Source organism: Staurois parvus, unplaced genomic scaffold (genome assembly GCF_062004578.1).
Source record: "Staurois parvus isolate SC_StPar_1 unplaced genomic scaffold, SC_StPar_1.0 ptg000132l, whole genome shotgun sequence".
Classification (NCBI taxonomy): Eukaryota; Metazoa; Chordata; class Amphibia; order Anura; family Ranidae; genus Staurois; species Staurois parvus.
Genome location: NW_028317928.1, coordinates 4,999,547 through 5,025,904, shown reverse-complemented (window position 1 = coordinate 5,025,904; position 26,358 = coordinate 4,999,547). Strand labels below are relative to the sequence as shown.

Here is a 26,358-nt window from a genome sequence, read left to right as displayed (position 1 = left end):
CCATTATAGTGATGTGACATGTAAACAGTAATGTATATCCCAGCTCCCCTGTACTCCATTATAGTGATGACATGTATACAGTAATGTATATCCCAGCTCCCCTGTACTCCATTATAGTGATGTGACATGTATACAGTAATGTATATCCCAGCTCCCCTGTACTCCATTATAGTGATGTGACATGTATACAGTAATGTATATCCCAGCTCCCCTGTACTCCATTATAGTGATGTGACATGTATACAGTAATGTATATCCCAGCTCCCCTGTACTCCATTATAGTGATGTGACATGTATACAGTAATGTATATCCCAGCTCCCCTGTACTCCATTATAGTGATGACATGTATACAGTAATGTATATCCCAGCTCCCCTGTACTCCATTATAGTGATGTGACATGTATACAGTATGTATATCCCAGCTCCCCTGTAGTCCATTATAGTGATGTGACATGTATACAGTATGTATATCCCAGCTCCCCTGTAGTCCATTATAGTGATGTGACATGTATACAGTAATGTATATCCCAGCTCCCCTGTACTCCATTATAGTGATGTGACATGTACACAGTATGTATATCCCAGCTCCCCTGTACTCCATTTTAGTGATGTGACATGTACACAGTAATGTATATCCCAGCTCTCCTGTACTCCATTGTAGTCATGTGACATGTATACAGTATGTATATTCCAGCTCCCTGTACTCCATTATAGTGATATGACATGTATACAGTAATCATAGTAATGTATATCCCAGCTCCCCTGTACTCCATTATAGTGATAGGACATGTTGTATACAGTACTTACTGTCCCCCCGAGTCCCCTGCGGCGGTGGAGAGCAGACCTCTCCTGCACCTGAAGCCGAAAACCAGAAGTTGTAATCCGGAACTCGGCTTCACAATGAGGTTTGGAGCACAGGTGCAGTCGCTCCATGCTTCATCTGTGCTCACCGTTCGCAGCTGCTCGCCACAGAGGAATTTCTCCTCGCATTTGGTGAGCGGCCGAGCGGCTTTTTCAAGCCCTGGGTTAACAGATGGGGTATTGGAGGTTCAGTCAAGCCAGTCCTCATTGGTTGAAGCAGTGGGATGGAAGGCAGTGCAGCTGTAGTAATCCTGCATTAGTAATCCTTTATCCCTTTGGACACTACACAGTGCTCTGAAACTCCTTCAGAGCACATGTGCCAGTGGACAAAAAGAGCGAATATCTCCTAAGCGGTGCATGTTTAGGAGATATTCATTTTACCTACAGGTAAGCTTTATTGTAAGCTTACCTGGAGGTAAAAGATACAAAAGTGGGTTCACTTCCAGACATCCCTGGTTTCTGGGGACCTGGCCAAGTATGGTTAGCATGTCCGCCTGGCAGTACTAGGGTCGTTGGTTCGAATCCCAGCCACGACACCACCTGCCTGGAGTTTGCATGTTCTCTCTGTGCCTGCATGTGTTTCCTCCGGGTTCTCCGGTTTCCTCCCACACTCCAAAGACATGCAGGTAGGTTAATTGGATCCTGTGTAAAGTACTGCGTAAATTGACGGTGCTATATAAGTACCTGAAATAAATAAATAAATAATAAATAACTCCCTTGACTCTGGAGTGGATACAGATATGGTGGGTTAATGGTAGGAGAATGGTAGAATTAATGGTAGGAGAATAGATGGGGTACTGGAGGTTCAGTCATGCCAGTCCCCATTGGTTGAAGCAGTGGGATGGAAGGCAGTGCAGCTGTAGTAATCCTGCATTAGTAATCCTTTATCCCTTCTCATGCTGGGCTGGTCTGGGGTTGGGGACACTGGAACATTTGTCTTGAGTGATGTCTGTTGAGGCTGACTCTGTCCGTACTGACAGAAGTATGACTGCCGACCTGAGCACAGCCACTTCCGGAGAAAGAATTGGAGACACATTTTATCCAGAGACAACAACCTGAAAGTGGGATCGGTCTCCAGAAACCAGGGATATATGGTCATTTTATTTTAGGTCAAACTGACTAAACACTTAAGCCCCGTACACACGATGAGAATATTGGACGAATTATCTGTTTTTTTTGCATGCTAGTCTCATATCGAGCATATAGAGCTGAACTAAAGTGTCAGGGCCGGATTTACATCTCAGGAGCCTTTAGGCGGAGAATTCAGATGAGCCCCCCCCCCAATAAAAAAAAAAAAAAAAAAGAAAGATATACTTTTTTCTTCATAAAATATTTGTATATGTGTGAAGGAGAATGCTGCGGACTTTGATGTAAAGGGGAACTGTGATGTAAGGAGTTCTCTGGTCACCAGAGCCTTCTTTACATAGGAGTCCCCAGAGATCCTCTCACCATAGCTCCCAACTTTTGAACTTCAGAAGGAGGGACACCTGAGAATGGAAGTGTCCTGTAGTGCGCCTAATGCACTGTGACAAAATGGGTGTGGCCAAATGCTTGACAGTGGGAGGGGCTTAAAGGGGAGTGGATAAACAAAACCCAGGCTTTCTAGTACCTATAAAATATGCTTTGATTGCTGTGCCACAAGCAAGAGTCTCACGGACACAACCCCGGCACAATCATTTCAAACATTAAATAAATAAACTTTCATTACAAATGATTTTTCACAAATTGTGGAGCGTTACATAAAGTGGGGAAAGATACAAGAGTGCATTGGATACAGAGTGTAGGGTTCAGGAATATGTTATGTATAGAGTGCAGGGTTCAGGAATGTGTTATGTATAGAGTGCAGGGTTCAGAAATGTGTTATGTACAGAGTGCAGGGTTCAGGAATGTGTTATGTACAGAGTGCAGGGTTCAGGAATGTTTTATATACAGAGTGCAGGGTACAGGAATGTGTTATGGACAGAGTGCAGGGTTCAGGAATGTGTTATGTACAGAGCGCAGGGTTCAGGAATGTGTTATGTACAGAGTGCAGGGCTCAGGAATGTGTTATGTACAGAGTGCAGGGTCCAGGAATGTGTTATGTATAGAGTGTAGGGTTCAGGAATGTGTTATGTACAGAGTGCAGGGTCCAGGAATGTGTTATGTACAGAGTGCAGGGTCCAGGAATGTGTTATGTATAGAGTGCAGGGTTCAGGAATGTTTTATATACAGAGTGCAGGGTTCAGGGATGTGTTATGTACAGAGTGCAGGGTCCAGGAATGTGTTATGTACAGAGTGCAGGGTCCAGGAATGTGTTATGTATAGAGTGCAGGGTTCTGGAATGTTTTATATACAGAGTGTCGGGTTCAGGGATGTGTTATGTACAGAGTGTAGAATTCAGGAATGTGTTATGTACAGAGTGCAGGGTTCAGGAATGTGTTGTGTACAGAATGCATGGTTCATCGAATGTGTTATGTGCAGAGTGCATGGTTCGGGAATGTGTTATGTATAGAGTGCAGGGTTCAGGAATGTTTTATATACAGAGTGCAGGGTTCAGGAATGTGTTATGTACAGCGTGCAGGGTTCAGGAATGTGTTATGTACAGAGTGCAGGGTCCAGGAATATGTTATGTATAGAGTGCAGGGTTCAGGAATGTTTTATATACAGAGTGCAGGGTTCAGGAATGTGTTATGTACAGAATGCATGGTTCATCGAATGTGTTATGTGCAGAGTGCATGGTTCAGGAATGTGTTATGTACAGAGTGCAAGGTGCAGGAATGTGTTATGTACAGAGTGCAGGGTTTGGGAATGTGTAATGTACAGCGTGCAGGTCCAGGAATGTGTAATGTACAGAGTTCAGGGTCCAGGAATATGTTATGTATAGAGTGCAGGGTTCAGGAATGTTTTATATACAGAGTGCAGGGTTCATCGAAAGTGTTATGTACAGAGTGTAGGGTTCAGGAATGTGTTATGTACAGAGTGCAGGGTTCAGGAATGTGTTGTGTACAGAATGCATGGTTCATCGAATGTGTTCTGTGCAGAGTGCATGGTTCAGGAATGTGTTATGTACAGAGTGCAAGGTCCAGGATTGTGTTATGTACAGAGTGCAGGGTTCAGAAATGTGTTATGTACAGAGTGCAGGGTTCAGAAATGTGTTATGTACAGAGTGCAGGGTTCAGAAATGTGTTATGTACAGAGTGCAGGGTTCAGAAATGTGTTATGTACAGAGTGCAGGGTTCAGAAATGTGTTATGTACAAAGTGCAGGGTCCAGGAATGTGTTATGTACAAAGTGCAGGGTCCAGGAATGTGTTTGTTTTTTTTCCCATATGAGAAAGATATCATCTATGAAACGATACCACATCGTAATGTGGCTTGTCAGTGACCCCAATTCCTCATTGGTCAAAGAGGTACAGATTGATGTAGGATGGGGCACAACATGTTCCCATCGCTATGCCCTGTACCTGGAGGAAGTGGAAACCCTCAAAATTTAAAATATTGTGGGTCAAATTGTTTTCCAACACCAAAACAATGAATTAATTGAGAATGTAATTTTGTCTATATGACTGAGAAAGTATATGTTTAATGATCAGTAAGCCTTTGTCATGGGAGATAGAACTGTACAACACCTCAACATGGATTGCTACAAGTACTGCTTAGATAGTTGGATACCATCCAGATATTGCAGTAAGTGGATGGTATCCCTAATATGTGTTAGGAGGGGTGTTGGGGGGATATGCAATAGGAGTGATTGGAGGGGAATATGTGCATTGAGGGGTGTTGGGGGGGATATGCGCTAGGAGGAAGGATTGGGGAGGATATGTCACAGGACGAGTGACTGGGGGGAATAAGTGCTATGAGGGGGGATTGGGGGATATGTATTGGGGGAAATTGGGGGGGGAGGGAAAGAATATGTGTTAGGAGGTGAAAAGTGGGGGTATGTGTTATTAGAAAGGATTGGGGAATATGTGCTGGGGAGGGGGATTGGGATAATATATGCTAGGAAGGGGGGATTGAATGTGATATGTGCAAGGAAGGCGGATTGGGGGAATATGTGCACGGAGGAGGGATTGGAGGTGGGCATATGTGCAAGGAGGAGGAATATATGCAAGAAGGAGGAATTAAGGAGGATATGTACAAGGAGGGTGATTGGGAGGAGGAGATTTGTACAAGGAGGAGGGATTAGTGTGGACATGTGCAATTAGGAAGGATTGGGGGAATATGTGCAAGGAGGAGGGATTAGGGGGGATATGTGCATGGAGGGGGGATATGTGCAAGGAGGGGGGATTGGGGGTATATGTGCAAGGAAGGAGGATTGGGGGAATATGTGCTAGGAGGGGGATTGGGGGGATATGAGCTTGAAGGGGGGATTGAGCAGTATGTGCTATGAGGGGAGATTGGGGAGTATGTGTTAGGAGGGGGATTAGGGGGAGGGGAGGGGAAGGATGTGTGCAAGGAGGTGAAAATAGGGGGTATGTGCTAGGAGAGGGGATTGGGGAATATGTGCTGAGGAGGATTGGGTGAATATATGCTAGGAGGGCAGATTGGGGGGGGTATGTGTTAAGAGGGGGAAATGTGCTAGGAGAGGAGATTGGGGGGATATGTGTTAGGAGGGGTATTGGGGGGATATGTGCTATGAGGGGGTTTGGGGGTGATATGCGCATGAAGGGGGGATTGGGAGAATATGTACTAAGAGGGGGGATTGGGGATGGGAGTTTTTGCTAAGAGGGGGTGGGGGATTTGGGCTAAGAAGGGGAATTTGGGGGGTCTGGGTGGGGAGGGAGGATTTGTGCTGGGAAAAGTAATAAGATGGGATGCGAGAATAAGAAATTTGAGGAAAAGAAAATGTGTGCTGGGGGGGGGGGGGATTCTATTGGGTAGGGGAGATTTGTGCTGGGGAATTAGAGATTTGAGCTGGGAGGTTGGATTGAGTGCCATAGGTTTTTGTGATGGGGGGGGTTGGACTAGGAGGAGGAGGATTTATTACATTGTGCTGTTGGCTTGCAGAGGGAATTAATGCTTAGGGGGTGAGTGTGCTGATCAGTACTGTTTTTTTTTTTTGAGGAGGAGAGATTTATGCTGAGACATGAATTGAGGGCATTCAGTATATCCCCTCTCCTCACATCACACAGCTGAGATCGGATTTCCTTACAGACACAGCCTCGATCTGTAGTCAGCTAAACACTGTGCAGATGGATGCTGTGTCTGTAAAGCAGTGCTTCTCAATTATTTTCTGTCATGCCCCCCCCCCCCCCCTAGGAAGAAGAAAACATTTCGCACCCCCCCCCCCGCGCGACTGTAAATAGTATAATTTGTCTATAAAATTGTTATAAGTAGGAATAGTGCCCCACCATTGGTGTCAGTGGGAGGAATAGTGCCCCATCATTGGTGTCAGTGGGAGGAATAGTGCCCCATCATTAGTATCATTAGGAGGAATAGTGCCCCATCATTGGTGTCAGTGGGAGGAATAGTGCCCCATCATTGGTATCAGTGGGAGGAATAGTGCCCCATCATTGGTATCATTGGGAGGAATAGTGCCCCATCATTGGTGTCAGTGGGAAGAATAGTGCCCCATCATTGGTGTCAGTGGGAGGAATAGTGCCCCATCATTGGTATCACTGGGAGGAATAGTGCCCCATCGTTGGTGTCAGTGGGAGGAATAATGCCCCATCATTAGTATCAGTGGGAGGAATAGTGTCCCATCATTGGTATCAGTGGGAGGAATAGTGTCCCATCATTGGTATCAGTGGGAGGAATAGTGCCCCATCGTTGGTGTTAGTGGGAGGAATAATGCCCCATCATTAGTATCAGTGACACCAATGATGCGGCACTATTCCTCCCACTGACACCAATGACACTTGCTGACCCCTGTTGCAGTATGGTGCTGCTGCAGCCAGCATATGTGGTTGCAGCAGCATCTCTGCACTGTACACTTACCGGCTTTTCCCTCACTCGATTTTCGCGGGTCCGCTCGGCTCTGCCTCCTCGCCCATGATTGGCCGCCTGTGTACCTTTCCTGAGCTACAGTTCTGGCGGCCAATCACCGGTGAGGAGGCGGAGCCAAGCGGCAGGAGTGAGGGAGTGGCCGGAGTGACGGAAGGAGCAGCGCTTCCTGGATTTATCATCGTGGGAGCCAGGTAAGAGACAGCAGCCCTCTGCCCACCCCTGTACGCGCCCCCCTTGACGGAGCCTCGCGCCCCCCTGGGCTGGGGCGCGCCCCACTATTTGAGAAGCATTGCTGTAAAGGAATCTGATCTCGGCTATGTGCTGTGTGGGCTGCAGGAGAGCTGATTACCCAGACTGTATGCAGTGTAGGGAAGGGAGGGGGAGACCTGCTGAGTGCTCTGCCAGCTGATACTCTGTCCCCTTCTCTGCTGATCAATGTCTTATGCCCTGCTGATTCCTGTCCTCTGCACTGCTGACCTGACAACACATTTTCTCCACCCTGCTGACCCTTGTCCTCTGTTCTGCTGACCCCCTGCACACTGTCCTCTGCTCTGATAGCCCCCTGCACACTGTCCTCTGCTCTGATAACCCCCTGCACACTGTCCTCTGCTCTGATAACCCCCTGCACACTGTCCTCTGCTCTGATAACCCCCTGCACACTGTCCTCTGTTCTGCTGACCCCTGCACACTGTCCTCTGCTCTGATAACCCCCTGCACACTGTCCTCTGCTCTGATAACCCCCTGCACACTGTCCTCTGCTCTGATAACCCCCTGCACACTGTCTTCTGCTCTGATAACCCCCTGCACACTGTCCTCTGCTCTGATAGCCCCCTGCACACTGTCCTCTGCTCTGATAACCCCCTGCACACTGTCCTCTGCTCTGATAACCCCCTGCACACTGTCCTCTGCTCTGATAACCCCCTGCACACTGTCCTCTGCTCTGATAACCCCCTGCACACTGTCCTCTGCTCTGATAACCCCCTGCACACTGTCCTACAAACTAATGACCTCTGTAGACTGCCCTATAAACTGCTCACCCTATCCTCTGCCCTGCTGGCCCCCTGTACATTGCCCTACTGACCTCACATTCTCTGCCCCCCTGAGATTTTACTGCACCCCTGCATCAGACAGTCTAGATTGGGCCTGGTTAAAAGTCCCACTACATACACTACATACAGGTGAAACTCTAAAAATTAGAATATCATGCAAAAGTTCATTTATTTCAGTAATGCAACTTAAAAGGTGAAACTAATATATGAGATAGACTCATTACATGCAAAGCAAGATAGTTCAAGCTGTGATTTGTCATAATTGTGATGATTATGGCTTACAGCTCATTAAAACCCCAAATCCACAATCTCAGAAAATTAGTATATTACATGCAATCAATAAAACAAAGATTGTACATAGAACAAGACCTCTGAAAAGTATAAGCATGCATATGTACTCAGTACTTGGTTTGGGCCCCTTTTGCAGCAATTACTGCCTCAATGCGGCGTGGCATGGAAGCTATCAGTCTGTGGCACTGCTGAGGTGTTATGGAAGACCAGGATGCTTCAATAGCGGCCTTCAGCTCTTCTGCATTGTTCGGTCTCATGTCTCTCATCTTTCTCATGACAATGCCCCTGTTTCACCTGTACTAGGGAAAAAACTTTGTTTTTCCCCTAACACATTCCTGAACCCTGCACTCCATACATAACACATTCCTGGACCCTGCACTCTGTACATAACACATTCCTGAACCCTGCACTCTGTACATAACACATTCCTGAACCCTGCATTCTATACATAACACATTCCTGAACCCTGCACTCTGTACATAACACATTCCTTGACCCCGCACTCTGTACACAATGCACTATTGAATCCTTCCCCACTTTATGTAACATTCCACATTTTGAGAAAATCCATTTGTAATGGAAGCTTTTTATTTATTGTTTGAAATGATTGTGCCAGGGTTTGTGTCTGTGAGACTCTTGCTTGTGGCACAGCAATCAAAGCATATTTTATAGGTACAATAAAGCCCTGGTTTTGTTTAACCTCTCCCCTTAAGCCCCTCCCACTGTTAAGTATTTGACCACACCCATTGTGTCATTGTGCATTAGGCATGCTGCAGGACACTTCCACCCTCAACTGTCCCTCATTCTGAAGTTCAAAAGTTGGAATCTATGGTGAGAGGATCTCTGGAGACTCATGTAAGGAAGGCTCTGGTGACCAGAGACCTCCTTACATCACAGTTCCCCTTTACATCAAAGTCAACAGCTTTCTCCTTCACACATATACAAATGTTTTACGAAGAAAAAAAGTAGTTCTTACTGTCTTTTTTTTGTTTGGGGGAGGGGGCTCTTCTGAGTTCTCTGCCTATAGGCTCCTGAGATGTAAATCCAGCCCTGACACTTTAGTTCAGCTCTGCAGGGACTACATCTTCAGCAGTACTGGAGTATCTCATGACCATGCCCTGTCTACCTCGGGCCCCTCCTACACTGACATTCAAGGTTCAAAAATATTTATTGAGGGATGAATATGCCATTGCAACAGAATAGTTATCAAGAACAATGCACAAGAACAAAGTGGAGCCAGATGTGGGTCCCTCAACAAGGGATCAGCATTTAGAGTCCAAGAAGGAACTAAAGAACAATGGCAGCCACAATGGTTGAAACCCAGTGAAACACAAGGTATAAAATATGCAGTAAATAGGGAAAAAAACGAGCGCTGGATCTGACAGATTCAAGCTGCTAGCATAAAGGTAAACCTTGTATACCCTCTTCATAGACAAGAAAATACAGCAAAAATTGCAGCGCTTGAGTGTATAATAAGGGGAATAAACATATGTACAGCAGAGTTCGAAGGAAATACATTCATATTATGACATGCACCAGGTTTAACGTTCATAAATTAATGTAAACAGTGGTCAGGTAAGCAATAAAGATTCATCCAACCAATCAAAGTGCCTATAGTGATAGGGATATTAAAGTCATTAGATCTGGGGGTACATCCAAGTGCCAAGCAAATCCGTGACTTCAGTGATAGGAGAATAGCTGTAAAATGCACTAACCAGATAGCGCAAGTAAAAGCGCATTGGAGTATAATGACCTACTCCTGGTCACAGCCAAATGGTCATCAGCGTAGAGCCCTCAGGAACACCAGTGCACCACTCTTGCCGTCTCCTACCACCAGGGGGAGTGCGCCTCTTTACAGTAACATGAAATATCCCTTTGATAATGTGCCATTGCCACTAAACACGTTAGGGATAAGGATACCTCTCATACCACTTGTTATCTACTTGGTTCATGCATCTGACTGTCGGCCATCTTTTTGGATTCTGTGAATCAACTTCTTTGGACATTAACATGTAAGTGTGCTACCTGCTTTTATCTCTTGAATAAAAATACTACACTATCAAGATTTCTTTCTTTTGGGTCTTATTGCCGAGTCCCTGAGATGATCTCCTGATATGAAAGCACACCAATCCTGGTGATAGATGATATAAGGCTATTTCGTGATACTGTAAAGAGACGCACTCCCCCTGGTGGTAGGAGACGGCAAGAGTGGTGCACTGGTGTTCCTGAGGGCTCTACGCTGATGACCATTTGGCTGTGACCAGGAGTAGGTCATTATACTCCAATGTGCTTTTACTTGCACTATCTGGTTAGTGCATTTTACAGCTATTCTCCTATCACTGAAGTCACGGATTTGCTTGGCACTTGGATGTACCCCCAGATCTAATGACTCTAATATCCCTATCACTATAGGCACTTCGATTGGTTGGATGAATCTTTATTGCTTACCTGACCACTGTTTACATTAATTTATGAACGTTAAACCTGGTGCATGTCATAATATGAATGTATTTCCTTCTAACTCTGCTGTACAAGGTATAAAATATCCGACACTTTCAGGGTCTATGGTGCATGCACCATAGACTAAGTGACCATAGCTTTAGTAATAGGAGTATAAAAAGTTGGTGTCTTCCAAGGCCTAGCAATTGTCTGTTTTGTGACTACCGTGGCATAAAAGAGGTAACAAGATTGGTTCCTGGTCAGCTCCAAAGGTGCAATATTCAACATTTTGTGACTATCGTGGCACAAAAGAGCAGACAAGATTGGTTCTTGAGAAAAGAAAAATGGGACGATCATCAGGTGGTAGGAGGTGCCATGTCCCTATTAATTGATAATGGAGAAAAGAATATTGAGTGGACTTTTTAGGAACAAAGTACACCAAAAGATTGGTTCTTGGTCAGCTCCAAAGGTGCAACATTCAACATTTTGTGGCTATCGTGGCATAAAAGAGGAGACTAGATTGGTTCTTGGTCAGCTCCAAAGGTGCAACATTCAACATTTTGTGGCTATCGTGGCATAAAAGAGGAGACTAGAATGGTTCTTGGTCAGCTCCAAAGGTGCAACATTCAGATGTGCAATCTGTAGATTGGCTTTAATGGGTCTACCAAACAGGTGTGGAAAAATAGTACGCTGACATTTAAATGAGCACTCACCCATGACATCACCAGAGAAAAGACTTTCCTAAAAGTGGAGCTAACACCCTGTTATAACTTTCCCCTTACCATGCTATATTGGGAACAGAGCCATCTAGTGGTGGGCAGTCTAAGAGCATCTGACAACATAGGAATAAGTCCCCAGTCACACTGGGTGCGACTTGGCATGCGATTTGCATGCCATGCGACTTGCCGAGTTGCACCCTATTGTCCGCAATCAGAGCAGTCATATAGTTGCGGTTCCAACTTGGTTGGAGCCGCACCAATTTCTAAAGTAGTGCATGTACTACTTTTGGTGTGATTTGCATATACATCTGTGTCAGATATCTTGCAAATCACACCTCAAATCGCAATGACACCTCAACTCTGAATTTATGCGACTTATAGTGAAGTTGCATGATTTCAAAGTCAGGATCAGTGTGACCGGGGGGGAGGGGGGGGGAGGGGTAACTCAACTCACTTTGCAGACATGTCAGAATGGCAGCATTTGGCCATATTTGTACAGTGAAAGCTTTATACGTAGTGTGCTGCTGTGTTTCATGGACAGAGAATGATGGTAATTTTAAAATAGAGGGAATTTCCTCCTATACAGCTAATCTTATACGGGAATAACAATTTTAGTATTGCTGCCATGAATTCCAGTGAGCATTGCTGATGGCGGTTTGCTGGATGGAAAATATTCTATAAATGTTATTAAAGAGAAAGTAAAAGTATAAAGAGTAAGTGCCGACTGATCCATTCTGTATGCTTTTATCTTGATTGGATAAAGTGGAGGATCTCTCCGGATCAGTGGGGCTGCTGAATCCAACTGAGAGCTGATAAGTGCGCTAAGGACATGATTTCCCCCCAACTAATGTGGGTTCATGATATAAAAATGATTAAAAAAAAGAAAAAAACTCAGTGTATGCTCCATCTTTATTATTTATAAGACATCTGTTGTGCAATTAGCTCAATGACATTCCACATCAGATGATTTACAATTCACGTTTCAACATGTTTTCTGTATTTTACACATGATTGTGGGCACAAGACCAGCGGCCGCTTTAACCAACCCTGCTAAAAATCGTTTTTCCACTTCAACATCCCCTCCATCTTCATCATCTCTCCTTTCTTCATTGGCATCTCTCCTGGGAGAAGACACAGTAATCAGTAAATAAAGCAACATTGATTATGACACAAAAACTGCATTTCACTGGGACCACAAATGTGTATTTTTCAGCCTCATTGACTACCATTCCATGACCACATTAACATATTAAAGGAATAGCGCCCAGCGGGATGCCAGAAACTTGAATCTCTTATTGAATAGCCAACTGCAGCATTCTGATGTGTTTCATGCTACCACACAGAAATTTCTAATCAGTAATTGGACATAGCTAGAACTGACCATACACCAGTAGGATTTAATTCATGTGGACATTCTGAAAAATTATTCATCAGATCACTTCATTCCCAGTGATGTACCTGGAATTTCAGCCGGTATACCGGGATGATGCCTGCATCGGCAGGCGTCACCCTGGTGTTGCTTTTTAGAGCCAGCAGGCAGCATCCATGTAATAATGATAGTTATATAGTTACATAGTTAGTCTGGCTGAAGAAAGACAAAAAGCCATCCAGTTCAACAACAAAAAAAAAAAAGTTAAAATCCTATACACTACCAGGGTCCCATGGCAATCATCACTTCCAGTTCCAGTAGATGTCAATTCCAGCCCACACCATTCCGGTCGGTGGAACGCCGAACACAAGGGGGTGTGACTGTTCTTTGGTAAAAGACCTCCTACATCAGTGCTGAACTTGGGCACAATATTACTGTACGTGAGTACAATACTTTTGTTTACCTTCTTCATCCATTTTATAATAAGATACTAAAACTATACTGTAGTTCTTTCCTTTTGGTTTGATGGTTTTGTGTTTCTGGATGGATGCATCAAGAACAATGGAGATTGGGGAAGAGCAATAGCGGAGTGGCATTACTGGTTTGGAGGATACTCAATATCCCGCAGTGCTTCTTGACCTTTAGTAATATAGAGGTCACTGGATGGTGGTGAGTGTGCACTTCTCACAGAGGGGGGGAATCGAGGTGGCACAATTGCAAGATTTGTTATTAAAGGCACAGGGAATTGTAATGCACAGTGTGGTAGACATATTGCATATGTTGGACAGGTAATTGTTTAGGATGGAGAGAACAAGTAGTGGAGAGTTTTGTATCTTGATGCACACTTAGACTACAGAACCTATTAGAGCATTGGAAATCTATATTATATTTAAAAAAAAGTCTTCTACATACTTACTCTTGCTCACAGAGAGATAACTTGATGGTGCCAAGAAAGAAAAGGAGTAACAGGGATTTCTTCAAGGTGAACATCTTTGAGCTCTCTGGATAATTTGGATTCATAGAAAGAAAAAGAAGACAAAATTGAAAATATGACTCAAAAATATTACTAGGCCCCCTATTGTTAGGTGCACATAAAATGGTTGTTCCATTACAATAAAAAGTCCAATGTTTGCTCGAAATCATTATAAAGTATCGCATACACCTGGCACCCATTATGAGCAGGTTGAGTGTATTTTTTAATGACATGGATTTACTTTATAAAAAGTAGATACTTGTGAGCTATTATGAATGAGGTATTCAGTGAACTATTAAGAATTATCTACTAGTATAATGTGCTTGATTCGCTGGCACTTACACAAACCCACTTAATTGTGTTCCTATTATCCAATTATATATATTTATAGTGCCGCGCTCCTATTTTAAAATCCTTAATCATGAATTATCTCATGCTTATAAATACATAAATTAATACTTTAATTGATACATAAAGTTTTGACCAAATTAATTACTGACTTATAAATAAATTAAAATTAAATATAAAATAAATCAAAACCATAATTTGTGCTGATACATATCATATGTGATCAAGCAATCAATAATTGTGCAAATTCATTAATGGATGTGCAAATAGAATCAATAAAGTGCATAAATAAAGTCTTTTATAAATATGTGCAATGTGCAGGTGAATTCCTTATTCCCTCTGTCCAGGTGCCGTGTGGTCTCAATATGCGCTCACCTTAATATTTGCCTAAATATATTTAGGCAAATAAACTTTTAATCCTCCCAGGATTGATGGGATAATGCTCATATGTAAGATGTTCCAAAAGAGAATGTAGATCTATTAGAATCCTCCTGTGCTCTCCTCTTTCTCCATGTGAAGCTGCTCATAAATCGTACTAAAAGGATACTTCTAGAGGAGAGAGTCCATAGTGGCTATTCCTGGTAGTACTCCAGTATTCTCAGTGGCGGCAGACTACAGGACACAGCAGTCTCTCCTCCTGGGTCTCAGTGGGAAAACACAACAGCAGAGCCCCCTTTACTGGATTTACTTGATGCTTTCTGGACTGTCAAGGATCCGTTAAACAATCACCCTGTCACGTGTCCACCACACGCCATGCCCACAGCGACTAGCTAACCGTGACGCACGCGTGCGGCCGAGACAGAGTGGTAAAGAGGGGATAATAAAGGGATTTACACTTAAATATCTCAAACCGTATATAAGACCAGCCGTGATACCTTTTCACAGCCCGCACTACCTCTGGCCACCACCAGATGGAGACTCCACTCCAATCCAGCTGGTCGACCACACACTGGCAGATACGATCTTACATACAACCTGGTGCCCTGATTAGAGTTGAGGACCAGCTTAGTAATCACACACCCTTCTAAGGTCTCTTCAGCTATCCTAGCTTGAACCTCGGTGTTGATAACCTTTCCACTGTCCACACACCCCCACACCAGACGCACCACAAAGGTAGCCTGCCACCACCCAACAGTTTATCCGCAGAACGGTCTGTTGAGACACCACACACACACACAGATCTCCGTCTAGCAGATCTGATACCTTTGCAATCTGCGTGCAATCTGCCCACTCACAGTGCAGTTGCATTCAGATTGGCAATGAGCTTAACCGAGGCAAAAAAATACAATACAATATAACCCAATCTAATCTCTCCGATCTAGTCTCTCCGAAGATATGAGCATGTGCTTAAATACACAGAAGTTCACTAATTAATTTTAAGATTTAATTTCCCAAAGTGGGCAGTGCATAAAATATGTACAAAATATAAAAAGTTACAGAAATACAAAAGATATAAGAAGACACACAAATGACTAATTACTATAAAATAAAAGGGAATAAAAAGACAGAATAACACTTTACCCTGAGGCTGGAGCAAGCCAGACACTTAGCAATCCATTGGTCGATCGAACCAGCTCCGTACGGATCACCCTGTCCAAATGTCCGTGCGTTCAATTTATTGCGATTTGGACATGGGCGGGACATTAGTCTTCGGCCTATTGACTCTGGGGGAGGTGGTCCTGACCTGCCCACAAGAGGTACTGTGTATGGACCTGCCCAAGTTCAATTGGGCCAAGACTGGTCTGAACACCAAGTCGGGGATTGGATTTCTGACACCAGCGCGTCAGCCCGATCGCAACAGTACCAAACACCATCCGACTGTCGCACCCCCGCGTCATCTAACCATTCCATGCATTTCCCTGGCTTCCTCCCCAAGCCACAAATATGATTCTTATATGCAAATGTAGCGTACAGAATGGCCTGCACAAAGGAAGCATTTCCATCTCTCTCCAACTAATATTTCATCTTTTATAAGAGATTAAACATACCTCTTTGATGAATACATAAACCTAGCCGTCCTGTCTCCTATAACAAATTCCTAAACAGGTTTTCCCAGCAGGTGATAATCTCATTAACACAAAGGTGTCACCTCCAGGAGGCCTGGCTTTAGGCTAATTAACGCTAATTGATGCTAAATGATGATTGAGTCTGTAAGGCCTATTGAGTAATTGTGTATACATACACATCTGATCCCAGACCATTTGTTTGTACCTTCTATTCATTTCCCTACTGCCCAGGGGCTCAATGTACATCCTTAATTACCAGACTGTTCCTGCACACACCTTTGCAATGAAAGGGCCTGACATAATCTAATCTACTCAACCTGTCATGGCTATGATACCATATTTCCACTCAAATCTTACATGTCCGTTACAATAAATTTTACATGTCCGTTACATAGACCTTACTGGATCTGGCTACCCATGGATAAAATAAATAATTGGGGGTCTTGACCTATCTTGTTCCTCAATCCCAAAAGGAAGAGCAGAGCGGGTTCCTAGGTGTCATAAGAGCTGGGTCACAAGAACCAAAGTTCTAGTCTCCATTGTCTATGGTTTCCAGGGCTTTCTATCTTAAACAGAAATACGTTTTGCCTCACCTGGTCTACCCACTCTGGGCCTCACTCAAGTAGTGCTAAAGGATGTTAGATGGAAAATAATTGTATTGTATATGAATCTGCTTTACTAACTGGACTAAGAGTTTCATTAAGGTTTTTCTTGTATGGATGGGGAGAGTCCCCAGATAATGGTCTCCATGATTTTAATTTGTTCCAGGTTTATAGAGAAGGAGAATGAGACTATTGACAAAAAGGTTAACAACCCCCCCCCCCCCAAAAAAAAAAAACACACACAAAACAGGCAGACTAGATGGACCACTCGGTCTTTTTCTGCCATCACTTTTCTGTTTCTATTGAAATTATGTGAAAATGGTTGATCATTATATGGAATAGAAATAGCTTTCTACTGTACTATTTCCTAATAAGGGCATACATATATGTATAACTGTGATAGAATATGTAATAATATTTGGGTCAAATGATTGATATTGCAATTCAGTGAAAGTATGTTAGGTTTTACTATGTACTGAAGGGCAATATCCCATCCCCCTCTTCTACTGGTCAGCTGGTAACAAAGATTTGAATGACACCATGTGCAACATGTAGTATCTGCTCTGTACCAGAATTGTTCTCTAACATCCGGACACACATTTCCACAAATCTGCACACACAAATCTGATTTAAGCAAAGATTTTTTGTTTCTGCTAAAACTTTATATTTATTAGGTTTTATATTTTGTTACATTTACTAATTAAGTACAAAATTACTGACAAACACATTTTTTATTTTTATACAAGTAAATAAGTACCATTTATCTTTAACCTCTTGCCGACTGCGCATAGCCGAATGACGGCTTCACCGCGGCCGGCCAGTTCTTGGTGGACGTCATATGACGTCCTCCCAGAACGCGCTCTCCTGCGCGCCCCAGGGGGCGCGCACCCGGCGATCTCCGTGATCGCTGTGTCCTACGGACACAGCTGATCACATGATGTGGTAAAAGGCCAATCACAGCGGCCTTTTACCACCTGATCAGCGGTGTCCAATGACACGCTGATCAGAGGGAAATGCAAGTGCCGGTTCTCGGCTGCACTTTCCTCACACTGTCAGATCGTGAGGAAAGTACTGCCGAGAACCGGCAGTTGTCAGAGCGGGGATCGGCACCGATCATCAGGGCACTGATGATCAGTGCCCTGATGATCGGTGCCCAGCAGTGCCACCCGCAAGTTCCGCCCAGCAGTGCGCCCACTAGCTCCGCCCACCCGTGCCCAGCAGTGCACCCACCTGTGCCCAGCAGTGCACCCACCTCTGCCACTCTGCAGTGCCACCTACCTGTGCCCAGAAGTGCCACCTACATGTGCCCAGCAGTGCCACCCACCTGTGCCCACCCACCTGTGCCCACCAGTGCCACCCACCTGTGCCCACCCACCAGTGCCACCCACCAGTGCAGCCCAGCAGTGCTGCCAGTCAGTGCCACCAGTCAGTGCCCAGGGGTTGTGCCAGTAAGTGCCGCCAGTCAGTGCCCAGCAGTGATGCCAGTCAGTGCCGTCTATCAGTACCCATCATCAGTGTCACCTATCAGTGCCGCCTATCAGTGCTGCATATTAGTGCCGCCTATCCGTGACACCTCATTAGTGCTGTCTATCAGTGCCCTTTAGTGCTGCCTATCAGTGCCGCCTATCAGTGCCCATCAGTGCTGCCTCATCAACGCACATCAGTGAAGGAGAAAAAATGCCTGTTTGAAAAATTTTATAATAGAAACAAAGAAACTTTTTTTTTTTTCAAATTTTTTACACTTTTTTATTTATAGCGCAAAAAGTAAAGCGCCCAGCGGGGAGTAAATACCACCAAAAGAAAGCTCTATTTGTGAAGAAAAAAATGATCAAAATTTCATATGGGTACAATGTTGCATGACCGCGCAATTGTCAATCAAAGTGCGGCAGCGCTGAAAGCTGAAAATTGGCCTGGTAAGGAAGGGGGTATAAGTGCCCGGTAGGCAAGTGGCTAAACACTTCTCATCCCTAAAAGGTATTTTTTCAAAGTTTAAGAAGTACCGAAAATAAAGTTAGAGAAAGGACCACTGATCAGACTGCTAATGGGGACTTATTACGGGACCCCACTATGAGCTGTGGAGGTACTTTAGAGAACTTTTAGTTGACCATAACCCTTTAGTGACCATTATAGTGCAACAATGGATTCCTCCTTTACATTTCAAATGTAGTTAAAGTTTGAAGAAACTTGGGCAGAGGATTTACCTAAAACATTCATTGTGCAAAATAAGCCATTGTGGGGAAAATGATATGAGGAACCTTACCATCATTTCAAGTCAAAATAAAACAGAGGAGGCAATTCAACTTTACCTGAAATCTGAATACGAAGGTTTCTTTCCTTATCAACAATTATACAGTACTAGGAATAATAATAGGATAATGATATTCCAGCATAGACAGTACTTACCGGGGGGGTTCAGTTGGTACTGAGAATGTAGACAGCTGGAAGACTTCAGTGAAGGTCTACCCAATGAAGAACGGGGTCGGCTTATATATTAGCAGACAAACAAGTTGAGTTAATAGAAGTTTTAATTAAAATTTGATTTAATAGTCACATCTTTCTTAGGTACATATAACTGATACCATATGTATTCATTCAAATATTTATCTTCTAGCCTCCAGGTAGGATAAATATCAGCACCCAGTCAGAAGTTTAGATATCTCCTGATCTGCTACGTAGAGTTTAAAAAAATAAATAAATCAATTTAAGTGGAATTCCAGTTTATTTTTTTCCTATACAGTAGCATGGAGTCATTTTGGACAGTTATGTAATCTTTTTTAAAGCCTGGTACTCACGATCAGAAAATCATATGAAAAATACCAGTTTTAAAGGGATCGTATGATAATCTGATTATTAGTACACAGCTTTCATCAGAAAATATTTGAAGGGACGAGCACGAATATTTTTCTTGCACGAGACCAGATCGTACAATTTTAATTTTAATCAGTACAGTTCTCGTCCGAAAATACAATACAAATACATTACATCACTTACGAATTTTCTTTCTGTCATACGAGAATTTTCGTAACTATAGTAACCTCTATACTTTCAAAGTGAGACTAGCATTCAAAAAAAAAAATGGATGATCAATCGTCCAATATTCTCATCGTGTGTACGGGGCTTAAAGCAGTAGTAGACTGCAACTTGAAAAAAAAAGTTCCCAGCTCCCCTGTACTCCATTATAGTGATGGAAGGTAATGTCATAATGTGCTAGGATGCATATGCAGGACTTACCTTAAAACGAACCCCTCTAGCAGTGCGGCGTACCCACTGCAGAGGCTTCCATCTTCACCCAGTCTTCCTTCCTGGTTCTGGATGCCTGACTGGCCGAGCCGCATTGATGTCACTCCCGCACACGGGAGTCTCTGGACACGGCACAGTGCTCTGAAACTCTTTCAGAGCGCATGTGCCAGTGGACAAAAAGAGTGAATATCTCAATAAAAAAGCACTATACCTTCATTTAAAATATCCGCCCGGGCTTCAATCCAACTTGGTTCTCCCTCTGATGAAGTGCTATTTGCACGAAAGGCCTCAGGAGGAACTAGACAGTACAGCACACTTCTGCCGCCTGGTGCTGGATTGAAGCCCGGACGGCTATTTTAAATGAAGGTATAGTGCTTTTTTATTGTATATCACTATACCCTGTCTGTGATATGTGGTACTGCAAATAAATGTTCATTAACATACTACACTATGGGCACCTTTTTTATGGCTCCTATTTGGAGCTATTAAGCCCACAGGTACCTGTCAGTATCCAACATATCTGGAGGAACAGGAGCCCCGTTTCCAGGCTGATTACCTCATTTAGCCTAAAGAAGGAACTCCTGGTCAAGGGATTCAACACCGTTCTCCAAGGGCTTGATGACTGCACCATAGGATAAAGTTCACTGGATTGGCCAATCTACTCTGGAAATTTATATATATATATGCGCATTATCTATGCGCTTCCGGTGAGTGCGCATTTTTCACTTTTGGTTGGAGTCACAAGTTCATCTGCTATATTTCTTCTTGATACAGACTCTATATCCGTTTACGCATTCACATGCGTTTATATATGTGGACATATTGTTTTTATTTGTTTTGAGCGCTACACCCCACTTATTTATCTATACTTTTACAGAGTTTTTATTGGTACCTGTTAGTGTTTTAGCAGCTACTTTTAGGAGCGCTCACTTCTATTTACTTTTATTTAGTAATCATAGTAATGTATATCCCAGCTCCCCTGTACTCCATTATAGTGATGTGACATGTATACAGTAATCATAGTAATGTATATCCCAGCTCCCCTGTACTCCATTATAGTGATGTGACATGTATACAGTAATGTAGATCCCCAGCTCCCCTGTACACCATTATAGTGATGTGACATGTATACAGTAATCATAGTAATGTATATCCCAGCTCCCCTGTACTCCATTATAGTGATGTGACATGTATACAGTAATGTAGATCCCAGCTCCCCTGTACTCCATTATAGTGATGTGACATGTACACAGTAATGTATATCCCAGCTCCCCTGTACACCATTATAAAGATGTGACATGTATACAGTAATCATAGTAATGTATATCCCAGCTCCCCTGTACTCCATTATAGTGATGTGACATGTACACAGTAATGTATATACAAGCTCCCCTGTACACCATTATAGTGATGTGACATGTATACAGTAATCATAGTAATGTATATCCCAGCTCCCCTGTACTCCATTATAGTGATGTGACATGTATACAGTAATCATAGTAATGTACATCCCAGCTCCCCTGTACTCCATTATAATGATGTGACATGTACACAGTAATGTATATCCCTGCTCCCCTGTACTCCATTATAGTGATGTGACATGTATACAGTAATGTATATCCCAGCTCCCCTGTACTCCATTATAGTGATATGACATGTATACAGTAATCATAGTAATGTGTATCCCAGCTCCCCTGTACTCCATTATAGTGATAGGACATGTTGTATACAGTACTTACTGTCCCCCCGAGTCCCCCGCGGTGATGGTGTCTCCTCTCAGCAGAGGAGAACGGACCTCTCCTGCACCTGTCCACTCGGCGGCGGTGCCGCAGAAGCCGAAAACCGTAAGTTGTAAACCGGAACTCGGCTTCACAATGAGGCTTGGAGCACAGGTGCAGTCGCTCCATGCTTCATCTATGCTCACCGTTTGCAGCCGCTTGCCACAGAGGAATTTCTCCTCGCATTTGGCGAGCGGCCGAGCAGCTTTTTCAAGCCCTGGGTTAACAGATGGGGTACTGGAGGTTCAGTCAAGCCAGTCCTCATTGGTTGAAGCAGTGGGATGGAAAGCAGTGCAGCTGTAGTAATCCTGCATTAATAATCCTTTATCCCTTTGGACATGGCACAGTGCTCTGAAACTCCTTCAGAGCCAATGTGCCAGTGGACAAAAATAGCAAATATCTCCTAAGCGGTGCATGTTTAGGAGATATTCATTTTACCTACAGGTAAGCTTTATTGTAAGCTTACCTGGAGGTAAAAGATACAAAAGTGGGTTCACTTCCAGACTTCCCTGGTTTCTGGGGACCGGGCCAAGTATGGTTAGCATGTCCGCCTGGCAGTACTAGGGTCGTTGGTTCAAATCCCAGCCACGGCACCACCTGCCTGGAGTTTGCATGTTCTCCCTGTGCCTGCGTGGGTTTCCTCCGGGTACTCCGGTTTCCTCCCACAATCCAAAGACATGCAGGTAGGTTAATTGGATCCTGTCTAAATTGTCCATCGTATGTGTATGTATGAATGTGAGTTAGGGACCTTAGATTATACACCCCTTGAGGGTTAGGGACTGATGTGAATGTATAATATATATATATATATATATATATATATATATATATATATATATACGTAAACGCTGCGTAAATTGACGGCGCTATATAAGTACCTAAAATAAATAAATAATAAATAACTCCCTTGACTCTGGAGTGGATTCAAATATGGTGGGTTAATGGTAGGAGAATAGGAGAATGGTAGGGTTAATGGTAGGAGAATAGATGAGGTACTGGAGGTTCAGTCATGCCAGTCCCCATTGGTTGAAGCAGTGGGATGGAAGGCAGTGCAGCTGTAGTAATCCTGCATTAGTAATCCTTTATCCCTTCTCATGCTGGGCTGGTCTGGGGTTGGGGACACTGGAACATTTGTCTTGAGTGATGTCTGTTGAGGCTGACTCTGTCCGTACTGACAGAAGTATGACTGCCGACCTGAGCACAGCCACTTCCGGAGAAAGAATTGGAGACACATTTTATCCAGAGACAACAACCTGAAAGTGGGATCGGTCTCCAGAAACCAGGGATATATGGTCATTTTATTTTAGGTCAAACTGACTAAACACTTAAGCCCCGTACACACGATGAGAATATTGGACGAATTATCATCTGGTTTTTTTTGCATGCTAGTCTCATATCGAGCATATAGAGCTGAACTAAAGTGTCAGGGCCGGATTTACATCTCAGGAGCCTATAGGCAGAGAATTCAGATGAGCCCCCCCCCCCCAATAAAAAAAAGAAAGATATACTTTTTTTCTTCATAAAATATTTGTATATGTGTGAAGGAGAATGCTGCGGACTTTGATGTAAAGGGGAACTGTGATGTAAGGAGGTCTCTGGTCACCAGAGCCTTCCTTACATAAGAGTCCCCAGAGATCCTCTCATCATAGCTCCCAACTTGTGAACTTCAGAAGGAGGGACACCTGAGAATGGAAGTGTCCTGTAGTGTGCCTAATGCACTGTGACAAAATGGGTGTGGCCAAATGCTTGACATTGGGAGGGGCTTAAGGGGAGTGGATAAACAAAACCCAGGCTTTCTTGTACCTATAAAATGTGCTTTCATTGCTGTGCCACAAGAGAGTCTCACGGACACAACCCCGGCACAATCATTTAAAACATTAAATAAATAAACTTCCATTACAAATGATTTTTCACAAATTGTGGAGCGTTACATAAAGTGGGGAAAGATACAAGAGTGCATTGGATACAGAGTGCAGGGTTCAGGAATGTGTTATGTACAGAGTGCAGGGTCCAGGAATGTGTTATGTACAGAGTGCAGGGTCCAGGAATGTGTTATGTACAGAGTGCAGGGTTCAGGAATGTGTTATGTACAGAGTGCAGGGTTCAGAAATGTGTTATGTACAGAGTGCAGGGTTCAGGAATGTGTTATGTACAGAGTGCAGGGTCCAGGAATGTGTTATGTATAGAGTGCAGGGTTCAGGAATGTGTTATGTACAGAGTGTAGGGTTCAGGAATGTGTTATGTACAGAGTGCAGGGTTCAGGAATGTGTTATGTACAGAGTGCAGGGTCCAGGAATATGTTATGTACAGAGTGCAGGGTCCAGGAATATGTTATGTACAGAGTGTAGGGTCCAGGAATGTGTAATGTACAGAGTGCAGGGTCCAGGAATGTGTAATGTACAGCGTGCAGGGTCCAGGAATGTGTAATGTACAGAGTGCAGGGTTCAGGAATGTGTAATGTACAGAGTGCAGGGTTCAGAAATGTGTTATGTACAGAGTGCAGGGTCCAGGAATATGTTATGTACAGAGTGCAGGGTTCAGGAATGTGTTATGTACAGCATGCAAACAAAGTTTTTCCCCTAGTATGTAGTGGGACTTTTAAGGCAACTCACCAAAGTAAAAATATGTCATCATTTTTATTACAAATGGTTAAAAAACATTGGATCGTCACAAAAGAACACATCGGGCTAAAAACACCATATATAAGGCGGCTGAATAGGCAATCCAAGCTTGATGTGGAAATGACTGAACCTCCAGTACTCCATCTATTCTCCTACTATTAACCCACCATATTTGAATCCACTCCAGAGTCAAATGAGTTATTTATATTAATAAACTTTATTGATCATATTTGGTCCGGTTCCTGATTCCTTGAAGTGTAGCCCACTTATCTGGTCATCCCTGATGGAAACCTACATTTGGTATCCCTTACAGAACACTAAGGCCACTAATGATCAGATCAGCTGCACTGGGAAGTATCTGATCTCAGATCCTTCTATCTTTGTATGCAAGATGCATCCAGAGGTGATGGTCATTGGTATACTATGTGTTGTTGGCAACAGAGGATAGAGATTATTACAGGATCTTCCTTGCCAATGGTTGCTGGAGCGCATTCAGGTAGCACACAGTTTAGTTGATCAGGGCAGTTGCCCCTTTAGCAAAGTGCAGTCTTTAATCCAGGTTTGTTCTGAATTTGCTTTGTCTGCTAAATCTCACGGGTGTTAAGAGTCACTCCTTACTGACCACAATACATATATACTGTATATATATTGCGGTTAGCAAGTGGTTTACTGGGGTTAAAGCTGAAGATATCAGCCAAAAATATGGATGGAACCAAATACATGGCAATCTTAGAAGAAAACCTGTTAGAATCTGCAAAAGACTTGAGACCGGGCGGAGGTTCCCCTTCCTGCAGGACAACGACCCGAAACATCCAGCCAGAGCTACAATGGAATGGTTTAGATCAAAGCATATTCATGTGTTCGAATGGGCTGGTCACAGTCCAGACCGAAATCCAATAGAGAATCTGTGGCCAGACCTGAAAATTGCTTTTCACAGAAGCTCTCCATCCAATCCGACAGAGTTTGATCGATTCTGCAAAGAAGAATGGGCAGAAATGTCCCTCTCTAGATGTGCAGAGACGTCCCCAAAAAGACTTGCAGCTGGAATTGCAGCAAAAGGGGGCCCTACAAAGTATTGACTCTGGGGGGGCTGAATACAAATGTTAAAAACCATTTCTCATTTTCCTTCCACTTCACAATTATGGGCCACTCTGTGTTGGTCCATCACATCCAATCCCAATCAAATACATTTATGTTTTTGTTTGTACATGACAAAATGTGGAAAATGTCAAGGGTGTTCTGTCTTGGCAACGGTTGTACTTGTGGCGAGATTCGTTTAAACCCAGTCTGTCAGAATGTGTGCAGCAAGTTGAATGATCGCCTTAACAGATAGTTTACTCAATGAATAACAACTTCAGAGGTGTTTTCCAATGCTTCTTTATGCTTCAAGGTAGCAAAGGTATGAACATAAAGGTGTTTTCATAGGTAAATTTCCAGTGATGTACATAGCCTCCTCACTCTACAGTATCTTGATAACCATTAAACAAAATAACAGGACAAGTTACAACAGGAAATGGAAGGTGGAAGCAACCAACTAGTCAGAAACAGCAGGGGTGTGTGGATGATACCAAATAACATTATAACATAACATGAAAGAATGTTGAGCGTGGGAGGGGTTGGAGGAGATGGGGGGGTGGGGGGGGGAGGGCAAGGAAAGAAAGTCATATACAGGGATAATTTATGTAAGAAGAGAAATCTTTTGGGATAATTATTTTAATAGAAATGTTGAAATGTTTTGTATATGAATTGGAAAAATGTAATAAATATTTATAAAAAAAAAAAATAACATAACATGTAAATAACAACTGCTAAACAGTAAAGCTGCGTGGCAGCACAAAGGGGTATGAATACTGACACTGGAAGTACCGTAGTTTTCTGCCATTCCACAAGTGAGTGCAATTTTAAAGTGTGACATGTATTTTTACATTAACTAAAGTATATTTTTTTCCCAAAAATTGAGTTTGAAAAACCGTTGCACAAATACCATGTGACAAAAAAAAATTGCAATGATCGGCTTTTAATTTTCTAGGGCCTTTTCTAAAAAATACATAATGTTTAGAAGATTAAAAGTAATTTTCTAGCGAAAAATTCTGATTTAAAATTGTAAAGAAAACGTGCCAGAAAATGCTCGGTCTTCA

At 43.3% G+C, this 26,358-nt stretch overlaps 1 long non-coding RNA gene across 1 annotated transcript in view; it reads right to left on the bottom strand.

Annotated features, from left to right (window-relative positions):
- Positions 1 to 12,174: 12,174 nt before the first annotated feature.
- The window catches only part of LOC149466211 (uncharacterized), a 48,979-nt gene continuing 34,795 nt past the window's right edge, over positions 12,175 to 26,358 (bottom strand). The window contains exon 3 of the long non-coding RNA XR_016312110.1: positions 12,175 to 12,404. This is a non-coding gene — a long non-coding RNA (uncharacterized LOC149466211). The remainder of the gene's footprint in view (positions 12,405 to 26,358) is intronic.